The following is a 13,557-nucleotide window of genomic DNA, read 5'->3' as shown; positions in this document are numbered from 1 at the left end:
TGGCAGTCACTAATATTCTCCTAAAAGTAGCATAAGCACACCCCCCAGGGAATTCTGAAGTGCAAACTCCACATCTTCAGTTGGAGCTGTCTGGCTACATAACAATGTGCTATTTGTATTTAACTATATTGATCTTTTTGAGGGAAAAACATAAACAACCAAAATTAAGGAAATGTTTCATTTTCTTTGAGATGATCCCAAACTAAAAAGACAACTTCCAGGTCACTATGAATATGTACTGATGAGATGTAATTCAATTATGCCTAATTTCAAATGGCTTGATCTATTACAATACTATCAAATGAAGTACAAAGATTATATATAAAAACTTGTCATGACAATATAGGACTTACTTTATTATAGCATCAGTTTACAAAGTAATTGAGAAACAAATGATAGTTTTGTTAGAAGTACACGGGGTTAAGTAAAGCCTGATATTGTAATAGATCCTGAAAAGCAAATGTAATACTAAAAAGATGAGAATAATTTTTCCCATGGAAATAATTACCCTTAATTTTTCCACTGGGAATATAAAATTTTATCCTGTATTAAAATACACACACAAACACACACCCCATGCAACAATAGAGAAGCATCTACAGATTAGGAAATATCCCAGATAAGGTGTTTAGGGGACTTGTGAGTCATCACATTTGAACATATTTTTAGTACATTATTTCAATGATTTGTATATTTTATTTCTAGACAGTTTTGAGTAGTGCACCATTATTCCTCTGTGGAAACAGAGATATTTAGTGAATGATTAAACTCATGCACTGTGTTATCTGACATTTATTCAACTGTAACTGTACAGCTCAACATTTCTGCACATTCACATAAACTGAGATTCATAAAGATGCATAAGGCAGCAAAACTTCTTAACTTGCATGTTCTGTGAATCACTGAAGATTGTTCTTCAAAACACAGAGTTTCAGTCAAAAACCAAAGTTTTGAATAACCTGGACCTACTTTCTTGATCAATTCAGATGTGATTGTTCCCTGTATTTTTCTCCTGCTCCCTCACATTTCTCTCAGCTTTCTTATTTTCTGTTAATGGTACTCCCATTGCCCAATGTAACAGACTGAAAATATAATATCGCTTGAGATAGTATACAATTTCCTGAGTCAATAATGTTCTATCAAGAAAACTTTTTCCTAGTTTAGTATATGACTTCATAAATATATATATCATGCTCCAAATTAAATCTGACAACTTCTAAATTCATTAGATTTATTTTAAGAAGCAACAGAACAGCAGGGGAAAACAGAATCACAATAGCAAACCAATAAAGAGTGGTGACCAGGAGATAAAATATGGAGGGCATAGGCTCTCATACTTGAAACTTACGCTAGTAATCATTACCAAAATTGGGTTAGGTCCCACCCCCCCGATGTATAAGTGGGCCTGTACGCTTTTCCTCTACAGCTTTTTACCCACGTATATTAACTTCAAAAATTATTTGTTGGCATCTCTTTTTTTAAGATCATAAGCTGCAGAGTCCACAGGGAGTTGGGTCACCATTACATTCAGTACATCCCCAGGGCCAAGTACAGCAGAAGTCAATGACTGTTTCACAGCTGGTAAGAAAGATCTGTCCTTTCAGTAAATAAAACAAGGTTTATTGGATGACTATTTATAAACCTCTTAAGTCGGAAACAATTATGCAGACATGATAATCTATAAGAAAGATCTGGAGACGCACTGTCAAAGGAAATATTGACTTAGCAATTTCAGAATTCTTAAAATAGCAATATTTTCTAGCAATACAAATATATGAGTTTTATATCTTCAAAACAGACTGGGTTTTGTCCCTAAATATCCCTAACTTGATTGTAGACTATTTCTTTAAATAAATTTTTAAAAAATATTAATCTGTACAATGAAGGAAAATGGAAAATCAAAGAAAAAAACTATTATATTTTAAATAGTGTAATTAAAAGCATCATACACAGAATAACTTGACATTATTGTAGGTTTTTCCAAAAAGCAAACAACAACAATAATAATAATTATCCTGGAAAGGTAAGCAAGGGCATAGACAGGTAGAGAAGAGGGGAAAAGATCTTTGTTAAAAGTGTAAATTCATAGGTAATGGGATGCACAGGCTGAATTCTTGGATTCACTGAACAAGTGGGAGAAATGGCATTATTTGGCTTCCAACCTGGATGTGTTAACCTAAGCAGAAAATCTGATGGAGGACCCTACCCATGAAAGGATAAAGTGCTTGTTCAATTAATTCAACACTCAAGCACTGAAAATAAAAGAAAAAATTAATATGTACTATGCCTAATTATCTCCAAAGGAGAAGAAGAAAATAGCTTTTGTAAAGTGAGTGGAAAAAGATGTCTTTCACACCATGATAGTATCGGGGGAGAGACTTCAGCATGGCCACTGATATTCTTAGTGTCACCTCTTATTGTAATGAAATTAAGGTAGCAATGAGATGGCAATTTCTTGTCAGCTTTAAAAAGAAATGGTGTAATTGAATTTCACCAACTTAATTGAGCCCTTCCCCTATATAGCTTATACCACAGTAAGTGGGAATTCAAGGCTATTTATAAAGCACTGTCACTGTCCTCAAGACACTCACAGTCAATTATATTTCATAATCACATTTGATGCCTACTATCTATTAAAGTATATTTTACCTGTAAATAGGAAATGCTTGGAGAGCCTTAAACAGGTACCCATCCAAATTGGTATTTGAGATCATTTTGATAACACAGGTAATTCAACAGCTGTCTGTACCAATTTTTTAACTGGATAGCTTAGACACTAAAAGTGGTGTCAAATATTTAATTAAAATTTAATTATCTAAAAACATCATTTATTACTTTAAATACTGGTGAAATTGTGATTAATATACTTCACTACAAGAGGAAATTAATAGTTTCTACCATAATAAAACTCAGACCAATCTGGGGAACTTTATAACTGAATTCCCACTTCTTTTACTCAACACTATACTTCAAGGTATAAATTTTCTTAAAATGTTTTCAAAATATTCATCTTATTGCTAAGCAATAATGCTATTTCCTGGAGATAGAAATCAGTGTGTACTTAAAACAACTGTGTTCACAGGAATTCTGCATTTTCACTGGATTATCAAGACCATGAATTAATAATATTCAACAAAACGTAACTGCCTAGAAAACAGATGACTGCACTGGGCTAAACAGATGATCATTAGACACCTGCTCCAACACAACTATTGTTAGGTATTTTACTCTATTTGCAAAGACAGTAAGGTGTGTAGTAACTCAAATCTATCTTCCCACAGCCAAGCCAAACAATTCATGAAAGACTTTCTTATGCTTCCTCTATATTATGATGGTAAAATCTTGGCAAGAAAGTCAGGTCCAATTCAAAAGAGCTCAAAGGAAAAAAAAAAAGAACTAAAGATGCTGTCTTACATTTTTTGGGCTGCTATGACAAAACACCTTAGACTGGGTAATTTATAAACAATAGAAGTTTATTTATCACAGTTCTGGAAGCTCAGAAGTCCAAGATCAAGGCACCAACAGATCTGGTGTCTGAGAAAGGCCCATTCCCCACAGATGGCGCTTGTCTTCACATGGTGGAAGGGATGTGTGGGGCTAGGGTGCTCCCTTGAATTATTTTATAACGGCACTAATCCCATTCACAAGGGTGGAGAGCCCATAACCCAATAAGCTCCCAAAGGCCCCACTTCTTAATACTATTGCATTGGAGATTAAGTTTCAACATACGAATTTTGGTGGGACATCAACAGACCATAGCAGGTGCCTTTAGGAGGCATACATGTATTCCCAGTTTGGTTTCTAACTATTCTAGGGTAGGGTCCCTATGCAATCAATTCTTCTCCAAACTCTCCAACCAAAATTTGAAACAGCAATGTCACTAAGTTAAAATAAAGAAATAGGTTGAATTTCAAGGTAACAATATCTCTACAGAAATAAAAGTAAAAAGGAAAGTTAACTCTTCACTTTCTTAGATCATTGTATGTTGGACTTACTTAAATGTGAGGTCTCTCTCACCATGTGTGCATTTGTGCGCATGCGCACACATGTGAACCAATATAAAGAATAAAAGGCAGAGAAATAAACTACATATCAGAAACTAGAAATCAGGGAAAGCCAAGACAAACCATTAAGGGTGGCTCTATCCTTGAAATAAAAGGCAGAGAAATAAACCACATATCAGAAAGTAGAAATTAAGGAAAGCCAAGACAAATCATTAAGGGTTGCCCTATCCTGGAAAAGAATGTGCACCTCAACTGGGTCAGAGCAGGAATCAATGAAGAGCAAAGAGAAGAAACACAAAGTGGAAAATGACCTTTAGATTCTAGTGCCAACAAGTGGTCAAGACAATTGATCTTTACAAAGTTTTAAGCAACTGTGAAAGCAAAAATATTTAGTCATGAGGTACGACATTAGACAACTTGTCTTGGTAACAAAGATTAGGCTTATATACTGTACATATGGGTCCTTTAATTTCCATTCCATGCAAATGCTGGCTAAGTTTTCAATGTACTATTAAGTCACATTATTTTTACTACTTTACTTCTTCACTGTGGCATTATTCATCTTCCACACAAGGAAGTGAACGTATTATAACTCACAAGAGACCATTAAAAGGCTCTTTCAAATCTATTTTAACATATATCCCTCATCTCTTTGAGTATATGACTATGTTCTCTGCAATAGCAATAATAATAATAATAATAATAATAATAATAATAATAATAATAATAATTTGTCTAAATAAACCATATATCATTCTTGTTTACTTAGAGTCTCTTTGGATAAACTTTTTCAATACTATTAGCAATTCAGATGACCACTTCGTTCTCACTCCAATTTCTGTATAACTCTTTCAAAAACTCTAAATATGTTCATTTCCATATTATTTTTCTTCAAGAATCTAAATGAAACTCTTTAAGAGCAAGAAATAAAAGTTAACATATTTATATCAAATTTTATATGAAGAGTAAATACCCTGTATTTTCAAACACACAGTTGACCTTTGAATGTGGGGGGTGAGGGTCATAGGAGTTGGGGCGCTGACCTCCCATGCAGTCAAAAATCCATGTATAACTTTTGACTCAACAAATCCCTAAATACTAGTAGCCGGCTATTCACCTAAGCCTTATTGATGACATAAACACTTGATTAACACCACTGCTATATGTATGTTACGTGTATTATACACTATATTCTTATAATAAAGTAAACTAGAGAAAAGAAAATGTTATTTAAAAAATCATAAGAAAGAAAAAACATATTTACTGTTAAGTAGAAGCGAATCATCATAATCTTCATCTTCATTGCCTTTAAACTGAGTAGGCTAAGGAGGAGGGGGAGGAGGAAGAAGAGGAAAAGGAACAATTTGTCTTGTCTCAAAGTAGCACAGGTGGAAGAAAATCCATGTATAAGTGGACCTCTACAGTTCAAATCCATATTGTTCAAGGGTCATGTATACGTGGAAATTTATCTAAATTAATCATCCATTTTATGACAAAGAATTTTCAATAAAATCCAAAACACAGAAATGGCATGTTAGATTTTCTAACTAGAAATTAACGTGTAAAATCCAATCACTTCAAAAAAAGAAACAGAAAACGCAATCGAAAACAAAAAATGTAACAAACACAAATATTTGAAAAAAATAGTTGATAAAACAGACAAATCATAAACTAGTTTTTGAAGATATAAAAATACAAATATGAAATTAAGAATCACTTTTAACTACAATATGGAAATTTTTAACATATATTATCTTTAAATTTCTGCTACTAAATTTAAAAGTAGCTAGAAAATTATTGAAGGTAAATGTTAATATCAATTTTTTTTTTTTTTTAAATAAGAGACCTAACTGGATCAATCACTGCAAAATAGCTTCGCTGGAGTGCAGGGAGCACTGGGGGGAGTAAGTAATTGATTATTTTTAAAAGCTAACAGATACATAAGGTTTCCCGACATTTGAAGAATAGATAATATATTTTGTAATAATTTTTAAAAGAACAGATTATTTCAATGCCGTAAGAAGTACTCCAGAACACAGGAAAAGATGGGAAACTTCCTAATGTATTAGTTAAAAGCAACATACCATGATGTCAAATCATCAATATTGCAAAGAAGAAAATTGTAAGATGTCCAAAAGCATTTGATAAAATTGTAAATCTATACTTGATTGTAATTCTTAGTAAAATAAAAATAAAGACAGTTCTTTAACATGATAAAATGTTAGTTCAAGCCAATGGGAATTTCCTACAAGAACACACCAACAATGACCACTTAAGAAATATAAAGAGCAAGCGGAACATTCACAACAGCAACTACTATCAAGTATCTATAGAACTGAAATTACGAAAACTGATCCGTTTTTACTAAAAAGCAACATAGAAGCTTTTAATAAACTGGCAGTATATATCATATTTCTAGAGAAACAAAATAATTAGGAAAGTCAAATGGAAGAATAAAGTGACAATCATAGCTAAGACTTTTGGGAAAAAAAACAGGAAAAAGTATAATATTGAAATGATGTGGGACTAAGAGAGGATAGTAAACTTTAGCCAATGCTTACAAGATTTTCAAATTTTTCAAGAAAATTTGGAAATCTAGATTTTCTTAAATGAAATGTCACATGTTTCTCTGAAGGCTTAAGCCTTTGAAAGCACTGTCTATTTCCAAAGAAAGCATTTCTGTATGCTAAATGGGCCAGAGTGGACCTCTGCCCTATACACACCCAACACTTCCTGCCTCACCCAGAGCTCAAGGTGCTTCCTATGTTGGACAGCCCCTTCCTCTTTCTCCACCCAGTCAAATGCAACCCACCCATCAAGGTGTGGCTTATAGGCCAGTCCTCAACAGATCATTCTTAGAACCTCTGGTATGGATTTATCATCACTCTCCCTCTGCTACAAGAATTACAGTTCTAACAATAGATTGTAAAAACAAATAGTAACCCAATGTATTCTGTCTCTTCCTCTAGAATGGAGAGTAGGAACAGTGTCTAATAACAATACCAGCTACTATCTTACTGGCCTTTCTTTATACCAAACACTGAAATGATGCTTTCTACAGAGTTCTTCTGTAACCCTCCTAACAAATGCAAAACAGGTATTTTTCCTACTTTACAGGTAATACAGTGTTCAGAGGGGTAAGCAACTAAACAGGTCCTGGAAATAAATAGATTCTAAATTCTTTTTTGCCAATTTCACCAATCATATCACAGCTGGTTGGTCTCGGTTGAGTTAAATTTACTTAGGACCCTGTTCTCAAACGAGGGCACTGAGGTGAGAGATACAGCAAAAATAAGAACAACGCTAAAGATAAGAACTCAACGGTTTGTAATCTGCAAATAGGATATGAGTACTACATGAAGCCCAAGAAGATGTGATGTATTCTAGTTGTGTATTTGAAATTGACTTCAATAATGTAAGTTACATTGGAAGGCTGAGGCAGGCAGATCACCTGAGGTCAGGAGTACGAGACCAGCCTGACCAACATGGTGAAACCCCGTCTCCACTAAAAATACAAAAATTAGCCAGGCATGGTGGTAGGCGCCTGTAATCCTAACTACTCAGGAGGCTGAGGCAGGAGAATTGCTTGAACCCAGGAGGCAGGGGTTGCACTGAGCCAAGATCCCGCCATTGCACTCCAGCCTGGGCGACAGAGCGAGACTATGTCTCAAAAAAAAAAGTAAGAAAAATAAGAATAATATAAGTTATATCAAAAATTAACCTTTTGCATTAGCAAATTTTATTGATTCACTTGAACTTGATGTACTCAGTGAAGGAAAAACAGAACAGATGGTACTGTACTGTAGCCTGAAAGAAAATTTGAATAATAAGACAACTTTTGAAATATCCTTAATATTCTTGTCATTTAAGGTACCAGTAAAGTTCTTTTAATACCTAATTTGTATGTTTTGTTGACATCAAAAATAAATCACCTTATAAGAGGCTTCTTTTAAAAAATTAAATAAATAAATCTTTAAAATATCTATAATCAATTTACCTTAAGAGAATTTAAAGTAATTCTAATGTAACCTGCTGAAAAATTCTAAAGCTACAAGCATTTGGGGACGTTTCATGAGCTGTGACTAAAAAAAGAGAACACAACCTAGTAACAAAACTCTTCAACAAGATAATCTGAAAAGTCCAATTAATCATTCACCCTAAAGAACACATTTTTGTTTAAGTGTCTTTAAAAATTCAATAGAACATCTCACATTGAAAAACATCTGTGCCAATGGGGAAAAAAGGTCTTTTAAAAGTACTATGAGTTACTAAACCAGAAATGTATTATTTTAAAGAAGTTACAGAAATCCTCAAGATGATGTTTTCCTCTTTATTTTTAGACCTGTGAAAGATATGTTTTTAAAAGTTCCACTTATAAAAAAGGCAAATATATTAAAGAAAACTAGATCATTTTTTGGCTATTTCTAAATTTGTTCAGTATTTGTTTAAGGCTAGAAAGCCATAAGCTTCAACCAATCATATTTTGGCTCAGATTTTAAGTTATTCATATTTAATATCTGTTCTTTATAGCAGAAATACATGACTCTTCTGCAAAAAGAAAAAAGGAACACCCAACTTATTACCATAGGACAGGGGTCAGCGGACTACGATCTATGGACCAAACAGAGCCACGGCCTGTTTTTGAAACGCATGCTCCCGAAGGATAGTTTTTACATTTTTAAAGGGCTGTTAAATAAATGTTTATGTGTGTGTGTGCGTCTGTGCGTATGATATGTATGCATGACAGTGACCTTATGTGGCTAGAAAAGCCTAAAATATTACTGCCTGGCCCTTAAACAAAAGTTTACTGACCCTGTCAGAATATAAAAAGTTCTCTATACAGGCATGCCTTATTTTGTTACACTCCATTTTACTGAACTTTGCAGATATTGTGTGTGTGTGTGTGTGTTTTGTTTTGATTTGTTTTTTTACAAATTAAAAGTTTTTGGCAATGTTGAGTCGAGCATGTCTATTAGTGCAATTTTTCCAACAGCACGTGTCACATTTTGGTAATTCTTGCAATGTTTCAGACTTTTCTATTATTGTATCTGTATTGGTGACCTGTGATCTTTGATGTTACTCTTGGGACTGGCTTCGGGGCAACACAAACCCTGACCTTCTAAGACAGTGAACTTGATAAATAGATGTTGTGTGCGTTCTTACTGCTCCACCAACTGGCAATTCCTTCATCTCTCTCCCGGAGACTTAACAACACTAAAATTGGGCCAATTAATAAACCTCAAAGGCCTCTAAGTGTTCAAGTAAAAGAAAGCATCACCTGTCTCTTACTTTAAATCAACGCTAGAAATGAGTAAGTTTAATGAGGGAGGCAGGATGAAAGCAGAGACAGACTGAAAGCCAGGCCTCTTGTGCCAAAGAGCCAAGTTGTGAATGCCAAGCAAAAGTTCCAGAAGAAAATTCAAAGTGTTACTCCACCAAAAACATGAATAAGAAAACGAAACAGCTTTAATGCTGATGAAGGAGTAAGTCTGAGTGGTCTGGATAGAAGCTCAAACCAGCCACAACATTCCCTTAAGCCAAAGCCTAATCCAGGTCAAGTTCCTAACTCTCTTCAATTTTGCAAAGACCAAGGGAGGTGAGAAAGTTGCATTGGAAGCCAGAAGAGTTTGGTTCATGAGGTTTAAGAAAAGAAGCCATCTCCATAACATAAAGGTGGAAGGCGAGGCAGCAAATGCTGATGGGGAAGCTGCAACAAGTTTTCCAGAAGATCTAGCTAAGATCACTGATGAAGGTGAATATGCTAAAAAACAAAAACAAACAAACACACAGATTTTCAACGTAGACAAAACAGCAACCCATGGCAAGAAGAGGCCATGGAGGACTTTCATATAGTTAGAGAGTCAATGACTGGATTTACAATCTCAAAGCACAGGCTGACTGTTAGGCAATAATGTACCTGGTGACTTTAAATTGAAGCCAATGCTCACTCACTATTCCGAAAAATTATGCTAAATCCACTCTGCCTGTGCTTTATAAATGGAACAACAAAGCCTGGATAATGGCACATCTACTTACAGCATGGTTTATTAAATACTTCAAACTTACTATTGAGATGTACTGCTCAGAAAAGATTCCTTTCAAAATATTACTGCTCATTGACAATGCACCTAGTCACCCAAGAGCTCTGACACAGACGTATGTAGAACTAGATTAAAGCTGTTTTCATGCCTAACACAACATCCTTTCTGCAGCCCAAAGATCAAGGAGTTATCTCAACTTTCAAGTCTTATTATTTAAGAAATACATTATGTAAAGATATACTTGCCATAGATAGTGACTCCTCTGATGGATCTGGGCAAAGTAAATTGAAGACCTTCTGGAACTGATTCATCATTCTAGATGTCCTAAGAATATCTGTGATTTATGCAGGAGGTCAAAATATCAACATTACAAAGAGTTTAGAAGAAGGTGATTCTAACCCTCACGGATGACTTGGAGAAGTTCAAGAGTTCAGTGGAGTAAGTAACTGAAGATGTGGTGGAAACAGCAAGAGAAACAGAATTAGAAGTAGAGCCTGAAAATGTGACTTAATTGCTGCAATCTCACAATAAAACTTTCATGGATGAGGAGTTGCTTCTTACAAACAAAGTAAGTGGTTTCTTGAGTTGGAATCTACTCCTGGTGAAGATGCTGTGAACATCGATGAACTGCCATGGCCACCCCAACTTTCAGAACCACCATCCCGATCAGTCAGCAGCCATCAACATCCAAGCAATACCCTCCACCAGCAAAAAAGATTATGACTCATTTAAAGTCCAAAAGAATGTTAGCATTTTTTAGCAATGAAGTATTTTTAATTTAAGGCACGTAGGTTTTTTTTTTAATCACAATGCTATTGTGTGCTTAATAGGTCATTATAATGTAAACATAACTATTATGCTTTGGGAAAATAAAAAAATTCTAGTGACTTGCTTTATTGAGATATTTGCTTTACTGTAGTGGTCTAGAACCAAACTCACAGTATCTCTGAGGTATGCCCATAATTAAGGTCTTATATGTGGGTCACTGACATCATACTACACTCTAAGCTGCCAAAGAGATTGAGTCAGAAGATTAAGGGATGAAGTATGAATGAAAGGCAATTTTTAAAAATATCTTTAATAATATTTACAGCAGAGACACACTATTAAAATATGAGATATGGCAGCATCAAGTTGTCAATGTGGGTTCAAGAAATTGCCCTACTCTCAATACTTGAAAATACTGGAGTTTTAGATGGGTGTTCATCTCACAGATGGGGTTTAAAGGAGCATAACGTGCTATGTCATACACATGTCCTCCTCCCTGTAATCCTCCACTCCCTTTTTGCCAGGAATAGTCTTACTCGTCATTCAAACACAGATAAAATGCTTCTTTCTCAATGAATACTCTAAATCACAGGGCCCCAACCCCCGGGGCCATGGACCAGTACCTGTGAACTGTGCATGAGAGAGATCTATGTTGCATGTTCCTTATGAGAATCTAATACCTGATGATCTGAGGTAGAAACCATTCCCACTCTCTCCCAGTCTATGGGAAAACTGCCTTCCATGAAACAAGCCCTGGTGCCAAAAGGGTTGGGGACTACTGTTCTAAATCCTCCAAATTAACAAAGTTAGTTATCCCCTTCAAAGCTTTCAGAACTTTCTGTACAATTATTTTTTATAGAACTTGTAACATTGTATTATGTTTTTGTTTACTTTTCAAAGATTTATGAATTCCTGGTGGCAAAGACCTTATAACCACTAACATTCCACATAATACACTGCCCATAGTGAGTTGATTAATTTCCTGTGGCTGCCCTAACAATTTTTCACAAACCTGGTGACTAACAACAGAAATTATTCTCTCACAGTTGTAGAGAAGGGGAAAAGCAACTCCTTCAAAGGCTCTAGAAAAGAATCTTTTCCACCAGGCATGGTGGTTCACGCCTGTAATCCCAGCACTTTGGGAGGCTGAAGCAGGTGGATCACCTGAAGTCTGGCCAACACGGTGAAACCCTGTCTCTACTAAAAATACAAAAATTAGCCAGGCGTGATGGCAGGTACCTATAATCCCAGCTACTCGGGAGGCTGAGGAAGGAGAATCACTTGAACCTGGGGGACAGAGGTTGCAGTGAGCCAAGATCGTGCCACTGTACTCTAGCCTGGGCGACAGAGTGAAACTCTGACAAAAAAAAAAAAAAAAAAAGAAACTTTTCCGTGCCTCTTGCAACCTCTGGTGGCTGCTGGCACTAGTTGGTATTCCTTGGCTTGTAGCCACATCCTTCCAATCCCTGCCTCTGTATTCTCATTGCCTTCTCCTCCTCTGACGCTTGTAAGGACACTTGTCATTGAGTTTAGAGCTTACCTAAGAAATTCAGGATGTTCTCATCTCACATCTTTAACATAATTACATGTGCAAAAACCACCTTCCAAACAAGGCAATATTCACATATTCCCAGGATTCAGACGTGGATATATCTTACTGAGATTTAGCATTCCACACACTATCGTTGCCATATGGTAAACATGTGCTCAGTTTCCTTACCTTAGACCCACATGAAATAAACTTACAGATAAACCCAAAAATGAGGAAAAGTGGAAACAGGAAAACTTAATTTCTTCCCTTCTCTGCTAATGTCCTCTTTGAAAAGGAACCACTGAGGCATAGCCAGAAAGCTTCACCAGCATTTTTTTTACTGAGAAATTACTAAGGATTACTTAACACAATGCCCAATGACAGATCACTGGAGACCATTTCTTCGCTCCTAGGGAAAAAAGGCCAGAGACACATTTTCTTCCTCACAAAGCAACACTCTTATTCACATCTAGTGGGAACCTGCTTTAAGTGAAGTTTCAATTTCTTTAAATTCTTTATATGTGGCCATGAACGTTTTACAGCATGTGTAGTTTTACATGAATGGTAGAAAGCCAAACTACTAAGAATTTATCCTTATAGGAAATTTAAGTATTTAAAGCCTTACCTCTCCAGATTTTAGGCTTTCATTCGAAACAGAATCCCTTGCACATCATGAACATTCAGTGAGAATAAGTTGATTCCCATGGCTATGATTGTTTCCTAGACACAGTTTAAGATGTCATAGCAGAACTTTTCAGAAAGTATTTTAACCTTACAAAGATCAAAGACTGCTATGATCTTCAAATCAGGGTTGGAAACTAGGATAGAAATTTCAAAACTTCTATAAACTATAATTAGGCCTGAAATAATTGTTCTGTTCAAGGTTTACATTATTAACTGGAGGCACCAATTAACTACTATTAATATAGTACTATCTAGCAGATTATAAAATAATGCTGGCAATATAATGTATCCATAGACTCAAACTCTTCAAATAAAACATCCCTAATATCCCACCATACCAGGGAACCAAGATAATGAAAACTTAGCCAAGAGAAAACATAAGAAAAATGTCAATCAACTTGCTGCAAGATTTGGTAAAAAATCTATTTTCTCTACTCTTATCGCAACATAAGTTATGAAAATTCCAGTCAATTAGCTAAAATAACGTAATCATTTCAAATAGAATTATTGGTATTTCCTCTATTTATCA

At 35.2% G+C, this 13,557-nt stretch overlaps 1 protein-coding gene across 5 annotated transcripts in view; it reads right to left on the bottom strand.

The window, feature by feature from the left end:
• KLF12 (KLF transcription factor 12) overlaps window positions 1–13,557 on the bottom strand; it is a 450,646-nt gene that overhangs the window by 418,116 nt on the left and 18,973 nt on the right. The window contains exon 1 of one of the 5 annotated variants that reach the window (XM_055245005.2): window positions 5,269–5,517. The exons of the other annotated variants lie outside the window; for them this stretch is intronic. The gene's annotated coding sequence lies outside the window, so the exon portion shown is untranslated. Of the gene's footprint in view, window positions 1–5,268; window positions 5,518–13,557 lie in introns of those variants that run through there. 5 annotated transcript variants of the gene reach the window in all.

This window comes from Symphalangus syndactylus, chromosome 15 (genome assembly GCF_028878055.3).
Source record: "Symphalangus syndactylus isolate Jambi chromosome 15, NHGRI_mSymSyn1-v2.1_pri, whole genome shotgun sequence".
Classification (NCBI taxonomy): domain Eukaryota; kingdom Metazoa; phylum Chordata; class Mammalia; order Primates; family Hylobatidae; genus Symphalangus; species Symphalangus syndactylus.
The sequence above is the reverse complement of the archived record's forward strand: the minus strand, read 5'-3'. Positions and strand labels throughout refer to the sequence as shown.